Raw genomic sequence first — 16,751 nt, forward strand, 5'->3', positions numbered from 1 at the left:
GCCTACTAAGAGCAGCAACACTCCTAGCAGCCTTGTCCGCCGTACGGAAGATCTGGTCCCTCCAGCTCAGCTTGTTGTCCACCATGACACCAAGGTACTTGGCGGTTCGCGTGGTTTGGACAACTACGTTCCCAACTCGTAGCGGAACGATGGTTTCAATCCGTTTTTTCGTGAGGATGACGATCTCTGTCTTGCTCAGAGCGAGTGTCAGACCATGATCAGTCATCCAGGCGTTTACAACGCGCATGACTTGGTTCAGTTTCAGTTGGGCTAGCTCAACGTTGCGTGCAGCAATGAGGGCTGCGACGTCATCGGCGTACCCAACTAAAACGGTCTCCTCTGGCATCTCAGATCTCAGAAGGCTGTCGTAGGCAGCGTTCCACAAATCTGGGCCGAGTATCGAACCTTGCGCGGCACCGGAAGTAACATCCATCGTCCGCGAACCATCTTTAGTTTCGTAATTAAGAGTTCTGCAGCGCAGGTAGTCCTCGATCAGCCTCAACAGATATGCTGGTACGCGGAAGCTATTCCTCAACGCGCTCAACATATCGACCCATCTCGCCGAGTTAAAAGCATTCTTGACATCTAGCGTAACAAGAAGCACGATACGGCGAGAGTAATGATTGAAGCTCTCGGCACGCTCTACCGCTCTGTGTACCTCGGATATCGCGTCGATTGTTGACCGACCCTTTCTGAAGCCGTACTGACGAGGAGACAAATCTCCGGCAGCTTCCACGGCAGACGTCAGGCGGCAGCGGATCAGTTTCTCGAAGAGTTTTCCGGCCACATCCAACATACAGAGGGGTCTATAAGACGACGGCATATTCGGGTCACCTTTCCCCTTGCTGATTAGCACAAGCCTAGCCCTTTTCCAAGGAGTTGGGAAAACCCCTTCGCACAGGCATGTGTTGTACATTCTCAGCAGTAAGAGGGGGTTAACTGAGAATACCTTCTTGAGAGCCTCACTGGGAATACCATCAGGACCAGGTGCCTTTCTATTTTTCAGGGAGAGGACAGATGATTCCAGCTCTTTAATGCTAAAGAGTGGAATGTCCCCTACCTCGCCATAGTCGAAAAAAGGCCGCCGAGGATGAGACGGGAAAAGGGCGGTGACGATCCTGTCCATGGTGGTGCCCTCCATGACGGAAGGTGGTGATCGGGCGCCGAGTTTCTGGGTTACAACCTTGTAGCCCAGTCCCCAAGGATCAGAGTCAACATCCTCCTGAAGCCTCCTCCAACAGCTAACCTTGCTCCTGATGATAGCCCGACGAAGAGCTTTCTTCGCAGCCCTATAAGCCGCTGACTTAGCCTCGAAATCCGGGAATCTTCTGGCCCTCATAGCGGCACGTCTGGCTTTCAGACAAGCTTTCCGAAGGTTCGAGATCTCTAAAGTCCACCAGTACACAGCTTGCTTATCGCGACGGCGTCCCCTGCGTGGCATGGCCTGGTCACAAGCCGAGACAATCAGTTCCATCGTGGACGTTACCAATGCCTCGGCGTCAACAGGTGCAGCAGAATTCACCAGCGCTCCCCGTGAGATTACGTCAGTGAACTTCTCAACATCCAGCTTGTCCGTATTCCATCGGCGTGGTCCAGATCGTGATACAGGCGCCTGATTATGATGTTCATCCAGTATATCAAAAACGATGTACTGATGATCACTTGCCGTGAGGTTTTCTATGACTCTCCAGTTGGAGATCCGTGCTAGTAGTGATTCCGACGAGAAGGAGATATCGGGGATCGTACCTCTCATGCCGGGGCGCCGGAAAGTAGGCGTGTCGCCCTCGTTTAAGACGACAAGTCCGGCCCTGGCGGCAAAGTCCAGGATGTATTTCCCCCGGGAGTTTGTAGAGGTCATACCCCACTCCACAGCCCTCGCATTAAAATCACCAGCAACAACGACATGCCCAACGGTACCCCGTACACTGTCTTCTAAGCGGTCAATCTTCAGACGGAATTCCCGAATTGGCTCGTTGGGGGTAAGGTAGACACTAAAAAACGTGACGTCCCTACACCTGACCCAAACGAAGCCTCGGCCGCGTCCGTGATCTCGCACTGGTGCTTCCGTGCTGTTTCGAACCCAACAAGCGGCAGTACCAAGAGAATCTGGGAACCAGAAGTGTGGGTCCCTGTCACGGTACTGCTCGCTGATCAGAAGGGTGTCCGCACCGATCTCTTGGGCCAGCTGATCTAAGAGGGAGTCAGCCGTTCTGGACCTCTCAAGGTTACCCTGGAGAATCCTCACTTCCCAGACCTAGCCTTCTCAAGGTCGAGTGCAGCCTTGAAAACACTGCATCGCCCAGCCCCTGGAATGTGACCTAATGAGGCGTCCTTTTGGCCTTTCTCTGCGCAGAGAAAACAACGCTCTGCTGCGGTACAGTTCTTCCTGTTGTGGCCCGAGCCGCCACACCTGAAACAATTCTTGGATAGGTCGGGTCCTTTACAGTTTCGGGAAGAGTGACCAAACCCGAGGCAGCGAAAGCATCGCGGTACAACCACCCTCCGTCTGAGCCTGCAATTGACCCATCCAATTCTCAGGTGTGTGAGATTAAGCAGCTTGCTGGCATCTTGGTTTCGCATTTCAGCGATAGCTATGCGTTGCTCGCTGCGGTTGGGCCGCGTAAGCCATACTTTAAGGGAGTCGGCATTTTGGATATCAGGGATGGCCTTGTTGATAGCCTCCCTGACTTCAGCCTCAGTCGAAAGACCGTCAAGGTCCCGGATCTCCACCGAGGTCCTAGGCTCGAGTTCCCGAACAGTACCGTGGTCCCCCAGAGCCTCTCTGACCTTTGCAGCAAAAGCCACTCGGTCACCAGATTTCCCCAGCTCGAGGAGAACTTTCCCATTCTGGGTACACCTGATTGACTTAACAATCGTATCCGTCTCCTCTGGCTTGGCCTTAGACTTGAGTCGACCCAAGACTTCAGCAAAAGAGCGCCCCCCTAAGGGATTGATCAGGATTGCCTCAGCCCTGGGCTTTCTCGGCCTGGGTTTCTTTGAAACAGGGGGGGCCTTTCCACGAACCTCCCTCGCCGGAGCAGGATCAGCAATCTTTCGATCTCTTGCTGCAGGTTCTTTGTTAGAGACAGCCTCCATTCGTCTCAATTTCCTCTTTTCTTTGCGGGAAAGCCTCTTCTCCCAGTTACCCACATTTGATGGTGCCACAGCAGAGTTCATAGAGCTGCTTCCGTCAACCGTTGGGAGAGAGGCAAGCTCCCTGGTCTGCTGAGGGCGCTTCTTTAGAGCTGGAGTGTGCTCAGTAGGGGGTGTCATCTGGGTGGCCCTGTCCTCGACCTTCTGCTCAACATCTGACAGAGGCTGATTGGCCAATTCAGGAAGATCGGGGCTCTCCGCTGGTGAGCTCCTTGCCCGTTTCCTTTGATTCCCGCCCTTGTCGTTCAGTTTAGGGGCTAAAACTTGGTTCACAAGCTCCCGTTCATTAACTAAAGCCTGTCTCATCAAGCCTTTAATTTCGAGAACTCGGGCAACCCGATCCTTCACCTTTGGGAGACCGTCCTTGATTGACCGGTTTACGTTGGTCCGGAGCTTCAAGGTTCCCTCCATATTATTGATGAGGTCCATCATCTCTACCAGGAGGTCAGACTCCTCCTCATCAGCATCGTCGTATTGTTGACGGTAACGCTGAAGTTCAGGATCCGACCTCTGGGGGCTGATTTTCGGCGCTGTACTTTCCAGGAGGGTTCCCGTCAACGCCGGTTCAACGTCTACTTTTCCTTCTCCACTTGTCAAAGGAGATCTTAGTGGGGGGAACTCATTTGAGCCCTTAAAGGTTGCAGGTGGTGGAGTTGCCTTAACGTTGTTCGCTGGTGGCGACCTCTTGACCTTGGAGCTACGCCCAAAAGGGCTCCACTCCTTTTCCGACTTCGATTTTTGCTCATTTGAGCTGCTGTTAAATAATGTGTTGGGTGGGGGGTTTTGACAAGCCATACATGTGTTTACCAGCGCATCGTGCGGCAAGAGACGGCCCGGATTTAGTCAGGAGCGGGTATACCCTCGGGGACAATCCCCTACCCCAGTTCCCCGGGGCCCGACCTCCGTTTGCCCAGCACCGGATACCTGACGTGCCGGGGGTCACCTGTTGCAATGCAGAGCCCGACCTCTGCATCCATGCCGCACTTCCTGACCAAGGACCGAAGTGGCTGGCTCCTCACGACACACTGGGAATGCCCATCGGCAGTGCAGAGCACACATCAGCCCCTGCAACACAACAGGGGCACTCCCAGGGACTCCCAGTGAGGACGTCAGTCACCCTTTTAGTCGCCTCTTACGACAAGCCCGGGAGGGCTGCGATCCTATTCTAACCCCGAAACCGCAGGGGGTTTCGCTGATATTAATGATGCAACCTAATTAAAATCTGAGGATATATTACCTTATAGTTTCAATTGGAATGTGACAATCGAATCAAGCAAATCCACAAGGTCCTGCGGATATTTATTTGACGAAATATGAGATATCATAAATCATATGACACGAACACCTACATTGAATCTGACAGTGAAGTATTGGCTGTCGACTGTGGATTGGTAGTTTATAAAGGATTTGTCACCCTTATAACTTATCTCTTAGCATATTGAAAAACTAATATTTTAAAACAATACATTAATCTTAATTCTCTAAAAGGTTAAAAAAAGGTAAAGGTAAGGTAAAGGTCTAAAAGGTCTTGATTATAACGTTTAAGTACATATTATGTTAGAAGAAAATGTATTTATTCTTGCGTTTTTCCTAATTTGTGAGCATTTAGATTTTTAAAATACGTTTACTTTCCAGAGCAATGTATGTTCGCAATGGATATAAATAGTTGTAATTTTAAATACCATAAAACATCTATTACAGCTACGAATTGATAAAATGTTAATACATGTGTTAAACCTTATTTAAAGATTTTATTTATATAAAATAAAAAAATATTATTACATTAAATCAATCATTAATTAATAATTCGAAACAAAGTCATGTATTTTATTTTATAAATATAATGGTCAAATAAATAATGCATTTGATTATACAATCAATTCCACAATGACTTAGGAAACTATTAGCTTAGAATTAAGGAACGCTGATTCAATTGAAAACACAGAAACCCTTTTACAGTAAAAGGTCTGATTTCAAATAATGGTACTGGCTTTTAAACCACAATGTATGGCCACTCTTTATCGATATAATGCTATGAAAATTTAGTTATATTTAATGTAAATATAACAAACAAGTACTCAACCTGTGTTAACTTTTCAATAACAAAATTTTCTACAATTAGGTTACTTCTACAGTAAATAGGGGGGGGGGGGGTAAAATGTAAACATAATCCAGAATACTATTGAAGCTTGTTGGTTTTTATCAATAATTGATAAAAACCAATTTTAAGTTTTTTTCTGACTTAAAATCAGATAATAATTATTATTATCTGATTTTAAGTCAGAAAAAAACTTAAAATTCGAAACAATTGACTAATTATTAAAGTAATTAATGTGTTTTTAGGTTTATTTTTTATCTTTGCTTTAGTAAATATGCTACAAATATAAACGGAAGAAAACCTGCTCTAGGTCATCAATCTCACCACATTGGCACCTATATTGACTGCGACAGTGAGACATTGACTGTAGTGGATGTATTGACAGTTAAAAAAAACATTCGTCTCCTGCTTGATTATTGATAGGTACATTATTTATTTATAATATTCAATTGTAATCAATAAAGATTTGCTGTACTACGGTAAGTTCAGAGAGTGCCATGACTGGACATAATTATGTTAGATTTATTATAAATCTAGGCCCAATATCAAGATCAAGATATATTTAACAGAAAAACATTAAAATCGTAACAAAATAGTTAATATTGCGTATTTGTGTACTAAATTGAATTGGGCTTGTGGCTATTTAATGTATAATTGATCTTTTTTTTTTTATAAACTATTATGAAACTATAATTTTATATTTTTCAAAAAAGTCCTGATACAATGATAAACGTATACAGGGTGTTCAAAAAGGTGAGGACATAATTTACGTAGTGATTCCTTGGGTGAAAATAAAAATAAAATGAAGAATAACATTTGTTCGTAACGATAATGATTTTTAGTTGAAAATGTGGTATAATAATGCAGAAGCTAGTTAGGTTTACCCTGTTTTACGACCAAAAACTAAGCTAAACAATAATTAGAATCAAATATAAATCGGACCACTAATTCATCTTATATCTAAAAATGAGCAATTTCATATGAAAAAGGAACTAAATGGAAATTATATTCCTATTTCATTAAATATTCGTAATTATGATAAAATTACTCTCTCCAGTAATTCGATAAGTGCAAACCCTTTACTTTTGATCTTTCTTCCTTTGCACGTTTCTGTGACAAATTAAAATGTCACTTTTACAAATATATCTGTTATTAACGGTAATTAACCTAACTCTGATAATCAATTAGTTATTTCATAAGTTAGAAAGATAAATAAGTAATTATATTGCACAGTCAGTCACAGACTAACCAACAAGTTACAACTCAGTTTGGATGTGTTTGTTCTGACACATGTTTCAACATATCAGTGGAGTTTTCAGTAGTAAGTTCATACAACATTTAAAGTCCAGACCATGGACACAGGCTGGTATCATTTTGTTGTTAAATATTGAAAAATACACCAATTAAAAAAAAAAAAAAACTTACAAATTCTTTGATGTTTTATAGGAACTTACTTACAGAATCATTATTCTCTGTCAAAACTTCAAAGACAGAACAGAGTTTGGATGATAAACCTTTCATGATTTGTTTAACCAAAGCGTGCAACAACACTTAAAATGCATTTTGCCCAGTAAAGTATTCGAAAAAAATTAAATGCTTTGTAACCATGTGTGGTTAGTTAGGTTTTCGCATCGTGTTAAAATAACTGCATCGCATACGTCCATTGTACTTGAGGACAATGTTCTCCATAGAAAATGAAAAATGAAATAGTTTACCTTTGTTTATAATTGAACTGCATTACAATTTGTATAACCTGAAAAATAAATGACGTTGTTTACAGATCAATATCAAATAGCAACAAAGACATACATAACAATTAACCTTGAGATTTTTAATGGTGGACAAACTGAAATAAAAATGAACATTAAAATCACTACTTCCAAATAGCTGTTATATGTCAGATTTATTTAAACAGTACTTATTAATTATAAGAGTTTCTATATTGTTCAAGTAACAAGACAAAGAAACGTCATATATATAGATTTAAATATTGAATAACGATTTTAGAGACTTATAATAAAGCTACCAAAAAACAGTTGGCATTTAAAAAAAACACACACAAAATCAACCATTTATATTTATAGTATTTTATACCTTTAAAATAACACCTTACAATCCTCAAGGACTTATCAGTTGTTTGTTTATTAATTGATTATTAATTAGAATTGGATAATAGATAACATAATTATATTTAAAAAGTTTCTTTACAATGGTTCAAAAATGTTCTTTACCAATATTTACCATGGTGTTTAACATTTTAATAATTTATTATATTATTAACTTACATAATATTCTGTGTTCAGTACAATAAAATCACTACGTTTATAATAGCCACTCCTTTACTGGTGATAAATTCTAAGTTCGTGGATTTCTGAAAACTTATCCAAACGAAACAATTCAACACTAGTGGACGAACCATGGTTTTGTTCCGCAATTAATAAAAAGAACGAGCTGACACCGGATACGGAAACACCTCAACAACTCTCCCTTCAGAGAAACCGGAAACAGTTCTACAAACAGAAATTTACTTCACATTAAGAAACCTGCCATGTTGTATTTAAAATATATTTCTGAACAGTGAAACGTTAATAACAGCAAAAACAGTATGTTAACTTGTTTTACGCCAAAAAATTACAGTAGATTAAAGCAATGGTTTAGTGAGAGCTGGAAAATTAGACATTACTTTCTTTTTACTTTTAGGTATATCCATTGTTGAGTTTCCATTTAGAAATTTACCTAAAAGTCTATTTACAATTTAGAACGTTACTTTTTTGAGTATTGAAATTTGAGTTTTTGGCCAAATTTTCCGATGTCCATAATTATGTCAAAAAAAATAACAGTAGGGCTTAATTTGTATAATATGAACTGCTTATTTACAACAAAAGCGGATTTTGCATATTTTATTAAAGTTTTTCTTTTTATTTATGTATTAATTGACATTTAATAAACTAATTGTCAGACAAACAACATAGTTACATGTTATATAAACATCATACAGGAAACTCCACTGATATGATGAAACATGTCAGAACAAACACAACCAAACGAAACTGTTAACTTTCTAGGTGGCCTGTGACTGACTATGCTATATCATAGCTTTGATTATAACTTTATAATTTTAGAGACGACTAAAGATTTAATACAAGATGTTTTCATCTTTAGTTTTACTACGGATGTTTCCATCAGACGTGTTCAGCGTACAATTCTCTTATACGTTTTATTATTTCAGTACTTAGTACAATTTAGTAGTTTTTAAAATTACATTTTAGTCTAATATAAATGTAGAGGAGGTGCAAACTAATATCGGATTGTGCTTTCAGTTTTATAGATAACAAAAAACAGTTGGAGGATTTAGAGTATATTAGTCTCAATCATGACAATCTATCACAAAATATTTCCTCGAACCTGTACTACCAATCATTTTAATAATTTCAAACCTAAACTCTTATTATTAGAAATTTGGATTAGAATATAACTTGTTTTTTTCGTTTTTTTAATAAATCTAGAAAGAAATGATATTGTTAATGTAAACTTACTACCCCAAAGCAAAGTTTTTAAAAAACTACCTAACGGTCGTTTGAAATAAACCAGAGTGAAACTTTAAAGCAAGCAGATATTTTGTTTATTCTGTTTCCAATATGTACCAAATTATTCTATTTTTTCACTTATTATATCTTTAAAAATTAAAAATGAAGTAATTCTTATAAATTTAGAAATGTATGTATTCAGGAAACAAGTGGTGTGTATTTTGTGGTTTGAACAACCAATGCCAATCGGAAACAGATATTTAAGTTAAAACAGTTTTCGTGTTTTCAATCTAATCAACGAGGATCGATTGTTAACTGTTTGTTTGCTTAAGCCATTGTAGGGTTGTAAAACCTATTTTTTCACTCACTTAACACAAAATGTAATATATATCTATTTGAAATTGCACATTTTTTAGTATTTTATTGGAAGGAATCGTTGGATTCATATAGTTATTTGTTAAGTGAACTACTTGTTAGTAAATCCACACAATTTTAAATATATAATTAGGTTCAAATTAATTTTTAAATTGAATTTAAGTCATTTGCAATTACATCACAAATTAGAGTTTATATAACCTTAAACAACGTGTTTTTTTTCTTGTTTTTTTTAATACACTCGTGATGACCATTTATATTTTATAATGTACTTGTCAATCAAATTAAACACCAATAACCGATTGATTTTTTTCATCTTCTTTATTCAACAATTATTACATAAAGTCAAAGTAAATTCACAGGAAATTAGCCTGTGTACGTTTCAGATTAAATGTACGAAATTGGTATTTAATACTGTAGTACTTATAAAAAAAATTTTTGTTTGAATAATGGCACTTAAAGCATTTTAAATGTCGATTATTCAATCGATCTTAAAGTTGACATACTCCTTATGGGCTTCCAGTTCCCTCTTGACAGCCAATAACTCAACGCTAAATTGAATTTAGTTTCTCGCATAATGTGTGGTTTTATGTGATATTAAACAAATTTTGTATTTATCTTAGCGCCTCATGTATATTAATTTAAAATCTTATATGTAGACTAATTTTGTGTAAAAATATTTGTTCATAAAAGGTTTTACCTAATGAACTGTTGAAGAATTTTTAAAATCCATTCATCTATTTGCACGTAAAACGAAGATATTAAAATAGTTCAGAGATCAAAAATATTAATGGTGTGCTGATTAAACTTGAATAAAGTCCTCTTCAAGACACAAATTTTGTTTATGTCTCAAGGATGCTATAAACACAGTGATATTAAACTTTTGAACTAATACAACTTTGAAGAATTTGTATCACCCCAATAATTAACTTTAATAATGTTAATATATTATAACTACTTGTAAGGAAAGATATGCTTAAGCGAATCAAAAGTAGCCAAATTCATATTTTCATTAAATCAGAAGATATTCTTATAAATGTTCATATTCCTTAATTATAATTTTTTATAACCTTACTTGAAATAATTTAAAGATTTTTAGAAACTATGGGAATATAAAACAAGGAAAAAGTAAAATTTTCTTTATATATTTAAATTTGTCATCTCTACTTTTCTTTTATTTGTAATGCAATTACAATTATTATCAAAGGTAGCTTTAACTTTAAACAGCTAACTTATAAGATTTTTGAAAGATAATATCATTATAATAGGAAACATAGGATTGAATTAAAAGTAATATGTTTGCTTGCATCTTTTTCTCATCCTGCATGAAGACACTTAAATGAGAAGGTTACAAGTTATAGTTTACTTTACAGACTAATAATTCGTACGACGTTTATATTTCAACACATTCATCCAATATGTGACAGCAGTCGCTATCGGAGTCTAGGAAGGAAACTAATTTAAACTTAGAAAACCGATAAATCTTTAAAACTTGGAGCAAAGCTATTCGTCAAGCAGAAAACTGTGTGAATGAAAAACCTGTCACAGCTTAGAAAACGACATACTTCTATTCAAAAAGACAATTTTCTCTAGTATTATATTTGTGTAGTAAAATAAATTATAGATGAAATATTTGTTATATCTTTAATTTATTCCAAGTTAACAGTTTCTATAAGCAGCTTTTTAGTTCATGGATAGAATTTGATGAGGTCTAATGTATCTTGTTCATATATATATACAGTAGTAAACAAAGTAAATTCATTCATCTTAAAATAAATAAATTATCAAAAAGAGTAAGACATATTGACTGTATCGTAATCAACCAAACATATTAGATATCAAAGAGTTAAAATGAAATCATGATTTTAAACTGTATATATTTGATAAGGTGTAATTTAAAGGGTTGCATTATTTTTATGTTAGATAACTGCATTGCGTTGAAATTAACTTCTAATAATAAATAAGTAAAGAGCTTTTAGTGGACTGTAACTGTGTATATTAAGAAAAAAAAATTTATATAACGGATGTTAAATGAATCATTCTAAATAAAAATGGCATAGAGGAAACAAGTAATTATGGGAGTATGACAAAGAGTATCAAACAACCATGGTAGTATTTTTATAATTTTCTATTGCAAATTTAGCTTTATCAAAATTACAAACAGTTCTAGGGCATGGAAAACTAAAGTTGGTTGGAACTGTCACACTAAATATAACCACCCATTTCTGGTCAGCGGTAAAGACATAAAACTTGTTTGCCAATATTTACTGAACCACAAAGCTTATTTAGGAAGGTTTGGTTTTGGAATATGTGTAACGAATAGTGAAAATTATTTCTCGTTGGCACTCGTTAGTAAGTTTTGTTGTTGAAATTGAACTCAATTTAGGAAATTATAAAAATAATTCGGTATTTAATAACGATTCCTTAATATAATAATTAATTAATAATGTTTTAATAGTAACTAATTTTCTATATCAATGTACCATTGGTAATTACATAAAATATTATATAGTAAACAGTTATGCAATGAGTAAATTTTGTATGCTTTTTTAGTTTGCCAGTGGTCTTTAAAAAACGGTCAAATTCTAACGTCGATATTAGTAAAATGTGCCTATGTTGATAAATTAATGTTGTGTGGTAATTAATGTTGTGTAATGATAGTTGAATAATATAATAATAGGTAACTAATAATAGCTAAAAAATCATTTAGTTTTGACCTATTTAAGTGACACGCAAGACAATTTTCCAATCATAGGTAATTATGAGCCTTAATTGATTCAATTGAGTCCACGTTAATTTCATATTGCAAATCTATTTAATGAGATTGTTGGAAGAAACCGGCGTTATATTCATATTTTATGTTTTCACATATAACCTTTTAATTTGTTTCAACTCATTCAGAAGTTAGTTTAAAGCACGAAATTTAGTTTGCTCGTTACAAATCACCTAAAATTAATATTGCACTTTTATGTTATATGAAGAACCGTTGTCATAAATGGAAAAATAATGGTTAAATGTGATACCATATTATAAATTCCTTAGGTAAGGTTTGCTATTAAAGTTAACACATGTCATTGAAATACTATTGAACTTAAACTTAAATAATACAACATCTATATTGTATTGTGATATTAAATGCGTACAAATAGTTGTGTAAATTTAATGTTCATCAAACAAATTCATAAACACATAAAAATACCTACATATAATCTACAAGAACCTTTTCATCAAAATATCCTAGATGTTTTTTGGGTGATTTCTTATGGACAAATGCTATAAAATATGGCGAGTTCGCGTAAGTGTATAGTAGTTTTTGCTTGCTTTGGCCGACTTAAAGTTCATTTATGACATTTATTACTAGATATATTTTCCTCTCTTTTATTAATTTCGTGTCGATAAAAAAAGAACAAGGCAATAGTGTTGTGTTAGTAATATATTGTTATGATCGTAATCTATGTTTGTTGTTAGTTTATTATCAATGTTTATGTCCTGCTGGTATTTGTGCCATCTCGTCTAAAAAGGAAATATTGCTTGAACACATATTAGGCTACACATTTTCTAAATTTAGTTTTAAGAAAAGATAAATTAAAATCGTATGAATTGAGTTTACATTTTCAGATTATAAGATAGTATTTACCTATTTGATCTTATCTAATGTGATTAAAAAAATATTGTCTACTAATGTAAAATTTCGTACAAAATAAAGCTTAATTACCTGACTAAGGGAGTCTTGCAAAAAACATATTTTGTATCCTGTATTTTCACGTAAATACAATACATTTCCATAAATAAAAATATTTCTAAATACAAATATTGTATAAGATGTGAAGGTGGGACATAAAAGCTACATTCTAACGAAAAATAATACAAAAACAATGTCAATGCATTTAGTATATTTCAATTTTAACACTATTGTTGATCAGCCAGGATTATAAATTATCCATAAAACAACACATACAATGTTTACGCCCAAAGCCTTACTAACAATGTTAGTCCCATACGGCAAATCTGTGTTTATGTTCTCCTAAAACTTTGCTCGGGATCAGATTGCCCTGTTTATTGTTTTGTTTCATTCATGCAAACCTAAAACTAACTTACAAAAAACGATTTGATATAAGAATATATCCATTGAGAGTTTAGTTCCTTCAAATACTTTGTAAAAAGAGTTATTTAAATGAATTTCTTTCTCATTTTAAAATTTGAGCCATGCAGATTTCCTTTTGAAATCCATTCAAGCTGATATTGTGCGTAGTTTAACTGCAGTTAATTTCTTAAGGAATTAATTTCTAAACATAATACTCTAGAAATAGACTGATCTTGCATCATTGCGCTTTCAGCTTAGTTCCTGTAAAATATATCCTTTTTATTAAAATGAAACACTATACATATTGTTGATACTTTAGGCTTAATAAGTCATAGGCTTATAACCTTGAAAGATACTCAATTATGTAACCCACAATGATTTCCTTGCCAATAATACAAGATGTAGGCTGTGATCTACGTTATTTTTAGTATAAAACATAACTTTATAATTAAAGTTTAATTTAATTAACAGAGTATTCTGTATTAAAAGGTCTGCTACCCAAAAGATAAAATTATTTATTGTATTGCCTGGTATATTTTTTTATGTAAAGGAAACTTTGAATACCAAAATATCTTACGGTTTAGAATATCTTTGTACATTTAAGGTGCAACAAGAAAACAGTTTTTTCGATACTAGTTAAATTGTAAATTATAATTGCAATTTCATTTTTAAGTAATACGCATAGCTACTGTACCAGTTAAGAGACAGACTTTGTAAACTAAAAGTGATATTAGAGGCAAAAGGTATTCTAAGAAGTGTTTAACATTTGAATTATTTTTTCCGTAACAAAGTTATTTTTTTTTCTTTTTTTACGTGAAATTTCCATATTAAAAATCATTGAAAGTTAAAATTTTATGTGTAGAGATATACCTATTTTCAACTATTAGTTTTTGTGATTTCGCTTCCACAAATGTATATAAATAGTTTTTGTTTCATTATAATAAAATAATATTTTAAAATTAAAATGAGACAAGTATAATTGTGTGCTTATTGTGTATTTACTATGGGTTACCAGTACGTAAAAATGACAGTGGATAACCATTTAGGAAACTTGGTATGAAATCATTTAAAATTATTAACAAAGTCCTTTTAAAATAAGATTTCACAACTAAACATTTAATTACATGAGTTGTAGTTTTCAATTTATATCCATAACAATGTTGTCTTATAATTTTCGATGATTGATTCGATGCTTTTTTATATTATAAATGTATTTATAATATGAAAATTACTTTTTTGGCAAAGTGAAGTGCATAGAAGTGGTTACAGTTCAATTTAAATGTACACCCATACACATAACGGCATCAATAAATCTATAAATGTATCAATTTTAATGTAATTTCTATCATAACTTTATAATCCCAATTATTAAAGGTGTACTGCATTTGTGTTTAAAATAGCTGCATATGCTACGCAAAAACCATTATATAGATTAAACCATAAAAGTTAACAACAACATTAGCAGTTTATCAAAAACCAAACATTTGATATAAGCTTAACAAGAAAATTGCAAAGTTGTACTCGAGAAACCTGTTACAAGTCTTTTAAACAAGAAAGGTATTGTTCCATAACCCCTGGAGCAAACAGTATTGTTTACCAACTTCATTTAAACTTTGATCTTTTCGTTTCTCTTCTTATCTTTATATTACCGGAGACCAAGATCTGGATAACGTAACGGTTATATACAGCATATTATTTTGAATTCAGAATAGATGATCCAATTTTAAAAGCGCTATAAAATTAGTTATCCTACTCCATGTTTAATAAATTAAAATATATAATTGTACTTATAATTGCAATTGATAAGGGTACTTTAAATAGTGATCGTCAAACATGTTTTTAGAAATAAACCTAACCTAAAAGGGAAAGATTTTTATAAATATTTTATTTTATTTTTTTCCTTATTTTCTTTGCTTACATGATTTATAGAACCTTCTAACAAATGCATTTTTATGTTTCAGAAACGCTAAGGGATCGTTTGGTAAGTGTGAGTCAGATTAATTTTAACCTTAGCACAAATAACAAGTGTGTGTGATATCTTGTCAATGACATTTAATAGTCTAATCCATAAACATCCATAAACAGTTCGCTTATTGAATCTTTTTTTAGTGTGACAAATGTTCAGATTTTCTAGTTGTTGGTAGTTGCCATTTATTTCTTAGTGTGTGATTTTGTGAAAAAAAGAACACACAAGAGTTAATAAATTGAAAAAGATACAAACGTTTTTATTCGTTTGAAATATATTACAATGAAAACAATTTAGGTTACATATTTAATACTCTTAGCATTTTCTAAGTGATTATTTCAAGCCAACAATCATTATTGTCCCAGAAGTATATAAATATTATCAGCAAACTTAATGCTTCTTACAACACTAAACGGTAAGTAAAATTTCGATGGTATACTGTACCATACAGTTTTATAGGCAACGTGTAAACTATTCGCCAGTACACAGATAAATGTTGATAAAGAACGAATAAAAAAACTGTATAAATACCTGAGACCCACCTACAGTAAACGTCGTGCAGATATTGAGATGTATGAAGGCCATAAGCAATATAAAGTGTCGCCTGTCACCCTACAAGGGGGGAGGAACCATTGTCATCCGTTACACTTACAGCGCGCTCTGTGGGGTTGTGATCGGGACGTTTGTGTTTAGAAAACGGCACAACGCTAAAGGACAAAAAATACACGAATATAATAGTGTATTATGTATTAGGACAGAAAGTTACTGTTTTCGACCAGAACCCAAGTCGTGTATATTTTTCGTCATACTGCACCAATAAGCCAAATAGTTAAAGATTGTACATAATTTATAACATTTAAATCTAAATCCTAAAATATTTTCGTTTTTGTGTTTATCATGAAAAGTTCTTACTGTTATCTAACTGAATCAAAAACTTCACCAACATAATAATGTAGAATCTTGATTACCGAAATTCTCTTACATATAAATGTATGTCATTTTTTTAGATTTTTTTATACCGTAGTATAAATTACAATATGACACGAAAATCAACACGAAATAACAATGACAGTAATATAATATTTTTGCAATTTCGCAATTTTTCCTTCGACAAAACCATTGGTCGAAATCAGAATTCAGAAATCAATTTCAATTCCGTCAAAATTATACAGTAGACCTTCCTACACTTCAGCTATTTTTACCCTAGGGAGAAAAGGAGAGAATTTAGCCCCGCAATACATATCGTAATAGCAGCTAAGTCAATCTCTTACTTTCTGAAGCTGATTTATCCAAACAAATAATTCTGATAGAGAAAATTCAATTGCTTCGTTATCGAAATATTTTGGGTTTAATATCATTGCTCATTGTATTTTAATGATCATCACATACCTAAAATAAATTTAGTAAATGTAGCACATCTAAATTAGATAGTTGGATCTTTAAGTTTTAGAGTGTGCTTACAAAAGTATTTTAACTGACGTTGCCCTTTATTTATTGAAACTAGGGTTAGAATATAAACGACCCAACGAAGGTAATGAAATGATTACT

The 16,751-nt window shown here is 34.3% G+C and overlaps 1 protein-coding gene across 1 annotated transcript in view; it reads left to right on the forward strand.

The window, feature by feature from the left end:
- The window catches only part of LOC129002267 (lachesin-like), a 182,307-nt gene that overhangs the window by 58,823 nt on the left and 106,733 nt on the right, over nt 1–16,751 (forward strand). Inside the window, exon 3 of the mRNA XM_054429945.1 lies at nt 15,199–15,218. The gene's annotated coding sequence lies outside the window, so the exon portion shown is untranslated. The remainder of the gene's footprint in view (nt 1–15,198; nt 15,219–16,751) is intronic.

This window comes from Macrosteles quadrilineatus, unplaced genomic scaffold (genome assembly GCF_028750875.1).
Source record: "Macrosteles quadrilineatus isolate MER2022 unplaced genomic scaffold, UCM_ALF_1.0 Scaffold_9__3_contigs__length_116548681, whole genome shotgun sequence".
Lineage (NCBI taxonomy): Eukaryota > Metazoa > Arthropoda > Insecta > Hemiptera > Cicadellidae > Macrosteles > Macrosteles quadrilineatus.